The sequence below is a fragment of the Phyllobates terribilis genome, unplaced genomic scaffold (genome assembly GCF_046119375.1).
Source record: "Phyllobates terribilis strain yellow unplaced genomic scaffold, ASM4611937v1 Scaffold_2__4_contigs__length_985480577, whole genome shotgun sequence".
Lineage (NCBI taxonomy): Eukaryota > Metazoa > Chordata > Amphibia > Anura > Dendrobatidae > Phyllobates > Phyllobates terribilis.
Window position 1 is genome coordinate 579,647,430 of NW_027362762.1, and position 8,764 is coordinate 579,656,193.

The 8,764-nt window shown below is 49.2% G+C and overlaps 1 pseudogene; it reads right to left on the bottom strand.

The window, feature by feature from the left end:
- Positions 1–1,643: 1,643 nt before the first annotated feature.
- Positions 1,644–8,132, bottom strand: LOC141246538 (uncharacterized; annotated as a pseudogene).
- Between the last annotated feature and the right edge of the window lie 632 nt (positions 8,133–8,764).

Below are 8,764 nucleotides of genomic sequence, written 5' to 3' on the forward strand. Positions count from 1 at the left end.
TGTAGCGACCAAACCCTCGGGGCGCTACATATATAACGTCCAATGTCTGTATCACAGTATATCATACTAGCTTTTGAATCTGTTCTACACCTGGGTCACGAGCATTTTTAGTGGTACATTTCTTGGGCCATTTTTTTTTTAAGACACTGTGTCTGCGAATTCTGATATACAGTGTCTTCAATAAAATAGCGCCGGATAGCGTGGTATGTGCATGCACTGACTCTGGCACCATTTCATTGAAGTATTGTGCTACAAAATTAAAGGGATCCTTTGATCAGAAATAACGCTATTAACCTGCAGGTTAAAAGCGTTATTACACTTCCCAGCAGCTGAGTGCCGTGAGGAGAAAATGAACTTTATTCTCCTTGCCAGCATTCGGTTACAGTCATGGGGGCAGTGCCGGTTCGGTCACCGCTCTGTGTATACAGAGCGTCCGCTGTAACCGAGCCCCCAGCATTGACTGACACTGGCTCTACATTGAGTCCGGCTGTCAGTCAGGGCCAGGATTACAGCGGTTGCTCTGTATACTCAAAGTAATGACTGAAACTGCACCGGGCCAGACCCCATGACTAAAACCGAATGCTCCCCCATCCTGGTACATGCTCTCTCCCCATCCTGGTATATGCTCTCTCCCCATCCTGGTATATGCTCTCTCGCCATCCTGGTATATGCTCCACCATCCTAGTTCCCCATTCTGGTACATGCTCCCAGAACCCCCCCCCATCCTGGTATATGCTCTCCCATCCTGCTATACAGGGCTGTGGAGTCGGTAAGCCAAACCGCCGACTCCGACTCCTCAATTTCCATGACTCCGACTCCCTCATACATGGCTCATGTGTAAGTGATAACTTTCCTGTAGCACAGATTCATCTCAGCTAAAAGTCCGGACCCTTAGATCAGGAATAGGACAGACATTTATAGGACATTTCATAACTTTCCAAAATTCTTATGAAAAAATATTCCCCACAAACTGCATTGAACTATTGTACCCAATTTATTATATATTTGACGAGTCAGTAAATTTTATACCGATTCCACTAAAATAAGCACCTACTCTAACTCCACAGCCCTGCTGGTATATATTCCCCCATCCTGCTATATGCTTCCCCATCCTGGTATATATTCCCCATCCTGCCTGTTCTGCTGTTCTTCCATCCATACAAAAAAAAACAAAAAACACTCCTACTCAATTTTCCCCTCTCCCTTGCAGCGCATCCTCGAACTGGCTGGAGGAGTGTGGCGCTGGAGTTCGCACCTGCGCATGCATGAACTGTGACACCACACTTATTCAACCTCACCAGAGATCATGGTATGTGTCCTTTTTTTCGTCATTCTCTGTCTATAGATGTGATCAGAACATCTGTGTGCTGCTCACTTGACCTATCACATGATCTATCAAAGGGGGTCATGTGACATGTCACGTGATACATCGGGTACCTGGGGGGGTCCACACCTTCTAAAATGCCCTTGGCCCTGGCTACTCTTAATCCACCCCTGCTGGGTGCATCTATACAGATGCATAGATATAATGGGTGTGAGTGATGAAACATGTGATTTGTTTTTAACAAAGCGTACACAACAGCGGATATAAACTTGAACATTTTTTTATAACAAAATACAAATAACAACAAAAAACAAAAAAATTAGTGGCTGCCGCGCCGCTGTTGGGCCGCCACGTACGTTGCCAACAACACTTCATGCTGTCTGACTGTTTCTGCCAATTGGGATATCATCCTCCGGTGTGACGCCATCATCGTCCTGTGTGACGCCACGAGGTCGTCTAATGTAGGGATTTCTACGGAGGGAATGGTTAAACTTAAGACTAATAATTCTGTACATTCATCTAATTAACAGGTACATGTTTGTTATTTAACACTTACGGTTTTCAGTTTGCTCGGGTGATGATGAGCATAAGGACCGACCGGATCCTCTGGCATCACCGGCTAGGGAAAGATACAATACTTCATAGTACATGACAGCCCTATACTTTCCAAGTCATATGCACCTTATTTTATGTGAAAGAATTACCGGAAGACAAAGCTGCACCCATATCACGGAGGGAAGCTGGTGAGCCTGTAGGTGACGAGGCTGTAGGTGAATCCTGCTGCGGCTCTGCGTCACCAGGTGACTCCTGCTGGGCTTCTGGGTCACCAGGTGACTCCTGCTGGGGCTCTGGGTCTGCAGGTGCTGGAGAAAAAATAAGTTATTACATACCAAAGGTACTGCACTGTAATTACAGTTGTAACCAATGTGCCGCCATATACTGTGCTAACCTATGTTAACACCTGTGGCGTACCGCCAATGGCGGCAGACCACGCGACTGCTATGGGGCCCGTGAGCTGGGAGGGCCCATAGTATTCGCCCCCCTCCTGCACTCCTAGCTCCGCAGCTTGATTGCCACCCACAGGCACTGTCTTCCGGCATTGCCGCGCGCAGTGCGCTGTGTGGCTGTGTGTTGTAGTAATGACACGGCAGGGGTGACACTGCGCCTTTAATTGTGCTTGTCGCCCCTGTCGTCATTACTAACAGACACAGCCTTATAGCGCACTGCGCGCGGCCATGCCCGAAGATCGTGTCGGCGGTGGCAATCAAGCTGCGGAGCGGCTTAATAAATAAAAAAAAAACTATACTTACCCCCCGATGGCCCCCGCAGTCTTGCCGCGCTCCTATCCTGGCTGCCAGCTGATCGCGGGACACTGCACTAGGACCTGCCGTCACATGACTGTGATGTCAGCGCAGGTCCTACAGAGCAACGCGATGTGCCGGCAAAGGAGGAGAAGCGCTGCGGGGGCCGCCGGAAGGTAAATATAATCTTTATTTGTTATTTTATTCATTTTTTCACAGGTACAATGGTACCCAGGTCTGGAGGAGAGTCTTCTCTCCTCCAGACCTGGGTACCATCCGCTCATTGAAACGCATATAATCCGCGTGTACAAATGTACTGACACGAATTATATGCGTCTAAATGCAAGTCAATGGCGACTTCCACAAAATTAATGAACATGCTGTGGATTTTTGAGCGCAGCATAAACGCTGTGGAAATATCCGCAGCATGGGCATTGACAGTGCGGCTTGTCATTGAGGACCATGGGGGGCGGATTACTGCAGCATAAATGCTTGAAAAACGCTACGTGGGCACACAGCCTAACAACTGTGAGTAAAGACCCTGGACTGCATAGCACGGACTCTGTGTCGTTACTGCCGCTCCCGCGCACAAACACCACCATCATCTACATACGCTGCCCTGAAGCTATGCTTCTCCTGTGGGGAGTCACATCACCTAGCTGCACACATACCATCAGTTTCAGTGGTCTGTTCCGCAGCGGCGGAACGCACACACACACGCACACACACACACTCGTTATCGGGGCCCGGGCCGCTTCGCCGGCATCTGTACAGGGCCGCAGCTGCTGTTCAAGCCCTGTCTCCTTCATGCAGCAGCAGCAGTGTGCGGTCAGTGTGCTGCTGCTCCGCCAATCAGGCCCCGTGCAGTCACTTTCCAGACATGGCCGCGCGCTGTGCGGCAGCGTCTGGTAGTAATGACGTGGCAGTTGCGACACACAAGCAAAATTAAAGGCGCAGTGTACCCCATGCCGTGTCATTACTACCAAACACAGCCGCAAAGCACACAGCGCACAGCACGCAACGCACGACACGCAGCGCACAGCATGCAGCGCGCGGCCATGTCTGGAAAGTGACAGCACGGGGCCTGATTGGCGGAGCGGCAGCAACACAACGACCGGAAACTGCTGCTGCTGCTGCATGAAGGAAGGCAGGGCTCAGACAGCATCGGCGGCCCTGCACAGATGCCGGGGAAGAGGCCCGGGCCACGATAACGAGTGGGCCCCTGTGATGGTCCAGGGCCCCGGCACTTACCCGGGTACGCCGGGTGCTGACGCCGGCCCTGACAGTTGGGGTCAGCATGCTTTGCCCTGGGAGTTGAGGTGGGGTACATTAGTGTCATCATACTGTGCATGTGGAGGAATTCACCATGGGGGTATCATACTGTGTTTGGGGGCACTTTTATTGGCATCATACTTTATGGGGCAATGTAAAAGGAATCTAGGACTTCAGCAAGAGGAAAATTACTATGTAAAGGCTGGAAAGTTGTGAGATCTGCTCGTCTGTGACCCCGACAATTATTTACATTTTTTTTTGGAGGGGGGCCCAATTAGAACTTCTGCTTTGCGGCCCCATGATTCATATGTACACCCCTGATTAACACCACTCACCACGATGGGACTGGGTCTGTGACCGGATGCTGGTGATGTGGTCACTCGATCTGTACCTCAGATCCGCCAGCTTCTTTCGGATCTGGGTAGTGGACCACTGAACCCCGAATCTTTGGGCCAGGCTCCGACTGATCCTCTGCAGCACCGCCTGTTTATGGAGCACTGGATGCTCTGAGTGCTCAAGGCACTCATAGTCCCTGGCATCCAGCTGTGCAATGAGGTAGTGCAACTCTGCATCCCCCCATGGAGTTGCCCTTCTCCTGGCTGCCATATTGCCACCTCTCCTGATAAGCTAGGCCGCAACTACGTCGTAAACCATGCCCACGACGCATCATCGCCGTAAAGAACGCCCACGATGCATCAACGTCTCCATAATGGCCGCACGCGGCCTATTAGAGGACGCTACTGCGCGCGCGAAGGCAGCGGCCTGAATTATAAGTATCTCCGTCAGACTGGAGACGCTGTTGCGTTTTACAAATGACGCATTATTGATACAGAGTCTCCGGTCACACGGGAAGCCTGGTCTGTTGGTGGTTTTAAGTATGGATATATATCTATATTTTTAGATAGGTATGCATACTTGTGTGTCTGTGACTATGTATGTGTATATGTAGGTATCTGTATATATGTGTGTATATGGGTGTAGATTTTTATGTATCTGAATATGGATGTGTATATGGATGTATCTGTATACATATGAGTACACCAGTGGCGTACAGACCACTCAACTGCTATGGGGCCCGTGAGCCGCCGGACCCCATAGCACTCGCCCCCCTTCTGCACCCCCCGCTCCGCTGTTTGATTGCCGCCGCCCACCGCCACTGTGTTCAGACATGGCCGCGCGCTGTGCTGCTGTGTCTTGTAGTAATGACGGCAGGGGCGACACTGCACCTTTAATTGTGCTTGTGTCGCACCTGCTGCGTCATTACTACAAGACACAGCCGCACAGCACACTGCGCGCGGCTATTCCTGAATACAGTGCCGGTGGGCAGCGATTAATCAAACTTCGGAGCGGACGATTAATAATAAACACCTATAAACAAATATACTGCCACTGGTTTGACCACCTTGGGCACGGACCGGGTCGCCGCCACGGTGACTACAACCCCCCCATCCTACAAAAGCCCGGCTCCGTGTTCCCCGCACACACCGCCCAGGGGGCGCGTCATGTTCAAATATGTACGTATCTGTGTATGTGCGTGTCTGCATACTGTGTTTGTGTGTCTACGTGCATGTCTGCATATGTGAAGGATGAGGGGCAGGCTGGGCCCTGTGTTGTATACCTACATTTCTCCGCCGTATCTGTGCATCATGAATGGTGTATATATTAAAGGGGCCACTGAGACTCTTTCTCCCGGGACCCACGAAAACCTGGAGTCGGCCCTGGTTGAAAGCAATGATGGAGGAGGGAACGTCATGTGACACTCCATCTCCCATCATTGCTCCTCTGCTTCTGACTCAGTGGCGTGATGACGTGCCACGCTGTGTCAGACAGTGGAGCTGGCAGCTGCTGTGGTGTTGAGAGACACGCGCTGCAGAGACTGAAGCAGCGGGGAACGAGGAGCGGTAAGTATGTATATCTTTATTTATTTTTGTAAATCAGTGAGTACTGATAATACTGGAGGACTGGGGCTGCCTTTTACCCTATGCTGGGGGCTTCCTTTTACCCTATGGTGGGGGCTGCCTTTTACCCTATGGGGGGCTTCATTATACTGCGTGGAGGACCATGGGGAGTGCATTATACTATATGGAGGACCATGGGGAGTGCATTATACTGTGTGGAGGACCATAGCGAGTGCATTATACTGTTTGGAGGATCATGGGGAGTGCATTATACTGTGTGGAGGACCATAGCGAGTGCATTATACTGTATGGAGGACCATGGAGAGTGCATTACACTCAGTGGAGTGTGGATAGGTGTGGGGGCCATTATACTGTATGTAGGCCCACTATACTGCATGGAAGGCAGTGGGTCACAGTTGGTGGATTATACTGTGTTGGGGTCACCATACTTTGCCCTGGGAGTTGAGGTGGGGTACAGTAGGCAGGGCTGTGGAGTCAGTAAGCCAAACCTCCGACTCCTCCATTTCCATGACACCGACTCCCTCTTACACGGCTCATGTGTAAGTGATAAATTTACTGCAGCACAGATTCATCTTCACTAATAGTCCAGACCCAATCAGGAATAGAACATTTATAGGACATTTCATAACTTTCCCAAATTCTTATGGAAAAAATATTCCACACAAACTGCATTGAACTACTGTACCCAATTTATTATATATTTTAGGAGTCGGTCCATTTTATTCCTACTCCCACTCCGACTCCACAGCCCTGACAGTAGGGTCATTACACTGTGCATGTGGAGGCTAAAGAGGAGGAATTCACCATCGCGGTATCATACTGTGTTAAGGGGGACACTTTTGTTGGCATCACATTTTATGGGGCTATGAAAGAGGAATCTAGGAGTTCAGCAAGAAAGAAAATTGCTATGCAAAGGCTGGAAAGTTGTGAGATCTGCTCTTCTGTGCCCCCAACAATTATTTTAATTTTTTTTTGGGGGGGGTCCCCAATTAGAACTTCTGCTACGGGGTCCCATGATTCCTATGTATGCCCCTGGAGTACATGTATGTATATACGGGCCCTTACTACTGAAACAATGAGAAATAAAGCTTTTCCAAAGTAAAACGCAGTTTATTAGACAAATCAGTACAAAACTGAAAGTAGTGTATAAATGTCAGTAGTTGCCCACTATAAGTTCTGTTGCTGCCAAGTAACAGCACCAGGACTGTTAAAATACTGGCAGTAGTTGTCGCGGCAGGTCTTCGCATCATGGCTGTTTCTGCCATATCCCACTGGTTGAAGGCCTGCAATTGCAGGATCGTTTGCACGCCATTCACCGAGCTCTACTTCCCCATTGGCTAATTCCACAGAGTCCACGAAGCCAGGCGGACAGTACGTAATTGCATTACGTCGACGAAGAAAGTTGTGAAGCGTGCAACAGGCCAAAACAACAGAGTCTATTGATGTAAGCTTCATGTTAATTGGCGTATGAAAAACTCTGAAGCGGTTGGCCATGATACCAAAGGTATTTTCTACAACACGACGTGCCCTTGACAAGCGATAATTGAAAATTCTTCTTTCCTGTGTAAGACTTTTTTGGGGGAACGGTTTAATAAGATTGGGATGAAGTGGGAAGGCTTCATCGCCGACAAAAACAAAATTAAGGTTACCTGTAGTCTCTGAGTTGGAAGGCAAGGGTAGGTCACAGTTGTCCAATCGATCTCCAAAAAGTGTGTGCTCTAAAACACCACCATCAGACACCCTGCCGTTCATGCCAACATCTACATTTATAAATTCGTAATTGGCGTTAACAAGGGCCATAATGATGAAGCTGAAATAGCCCTTATAATTATAAAAATAGGATCCGCTATTTGGTGGCTGAGTGATTCGGACATGTTTCCCGTCCAAAGCCCCACCACAGTTAGGGAACTGCCACAGCTGCTCAAAATCAGAGACAATCTTTTTCCATTCCTCCTCCGTGTTGGGAAACTGTATGTAACTACGTAGACTGTGGAAAATCGCATTACATGTCTCCAGAATTAGAACGCTGAGCATGGGCCTTGAAATGGCTGCAGAAAAATGCAAGTCTTGGAGTGAGCGTCCGGTGGCCAGGAATCTCAGCGTGACTGCCAATCTTTCATCTGCCGGAATGGCAGCACGCATCGCTGTATCCTTCCGTTGAATACGTGGCATAACTCTTTCCAGTAACACTTTAAATGATTCCTCTGACATCCTTAGATAGTTGCGGAAATCATGAGGATTCTTCTACTGAAGCTCTCTTACAAGTTGCATGTGGGACAATTCAGACCTCTTCTGCAGCCACTCTCTGGTCCACATGCGACGCTTTCGTTTGGAACGCCTCTGTAGCTCCCTTGCCTCATCTTGACGCCGAGCTTCCTCAACCAGCAATGCAGAAACCACAATAGCACACTGCCCGTCGTCCATGATGTGCAAACTGCAAACATAAAATGAAAAGATGAGAACACTTTCAACAAAACAATTAACGCAAGTATTTAAACTGTACATGAAAAATATCATGGAAAACCGTGTTCCATTCCGTTAGTGAGTGTGACAAAAAACCTCTGAAGCGGTTGGCCAGGACAGCGTGTCAGAAAACGTGCAGTGTGGGTGTGTGTGCACGAGACCCCTAAAATATCTGCCCATGCAAAAGCATATATATACAGATAGAAGCCAAGCCCTCCCTCTCTGAAAAGCAATGATAGCAGATAATTGGTAGATGTCCTATAAATGAATTAATGCCTTAACAACATTAGACGTACTAATACGCGTCTGTGCCCTGGGACTTAAGAGCCAGACCCGTATTAGTACGTCATCGCGATCGCGCGCGCACACAGGCTGTGCGGGCGCGATTGCCGCCGGGTGTCAGCTGATAGTACCGGGTGTCAGCTGTGAAAATGTGCAGGGAGCGGTCCCGCACCGCTCCCAGCACATTAACCCCCGCAATGCTG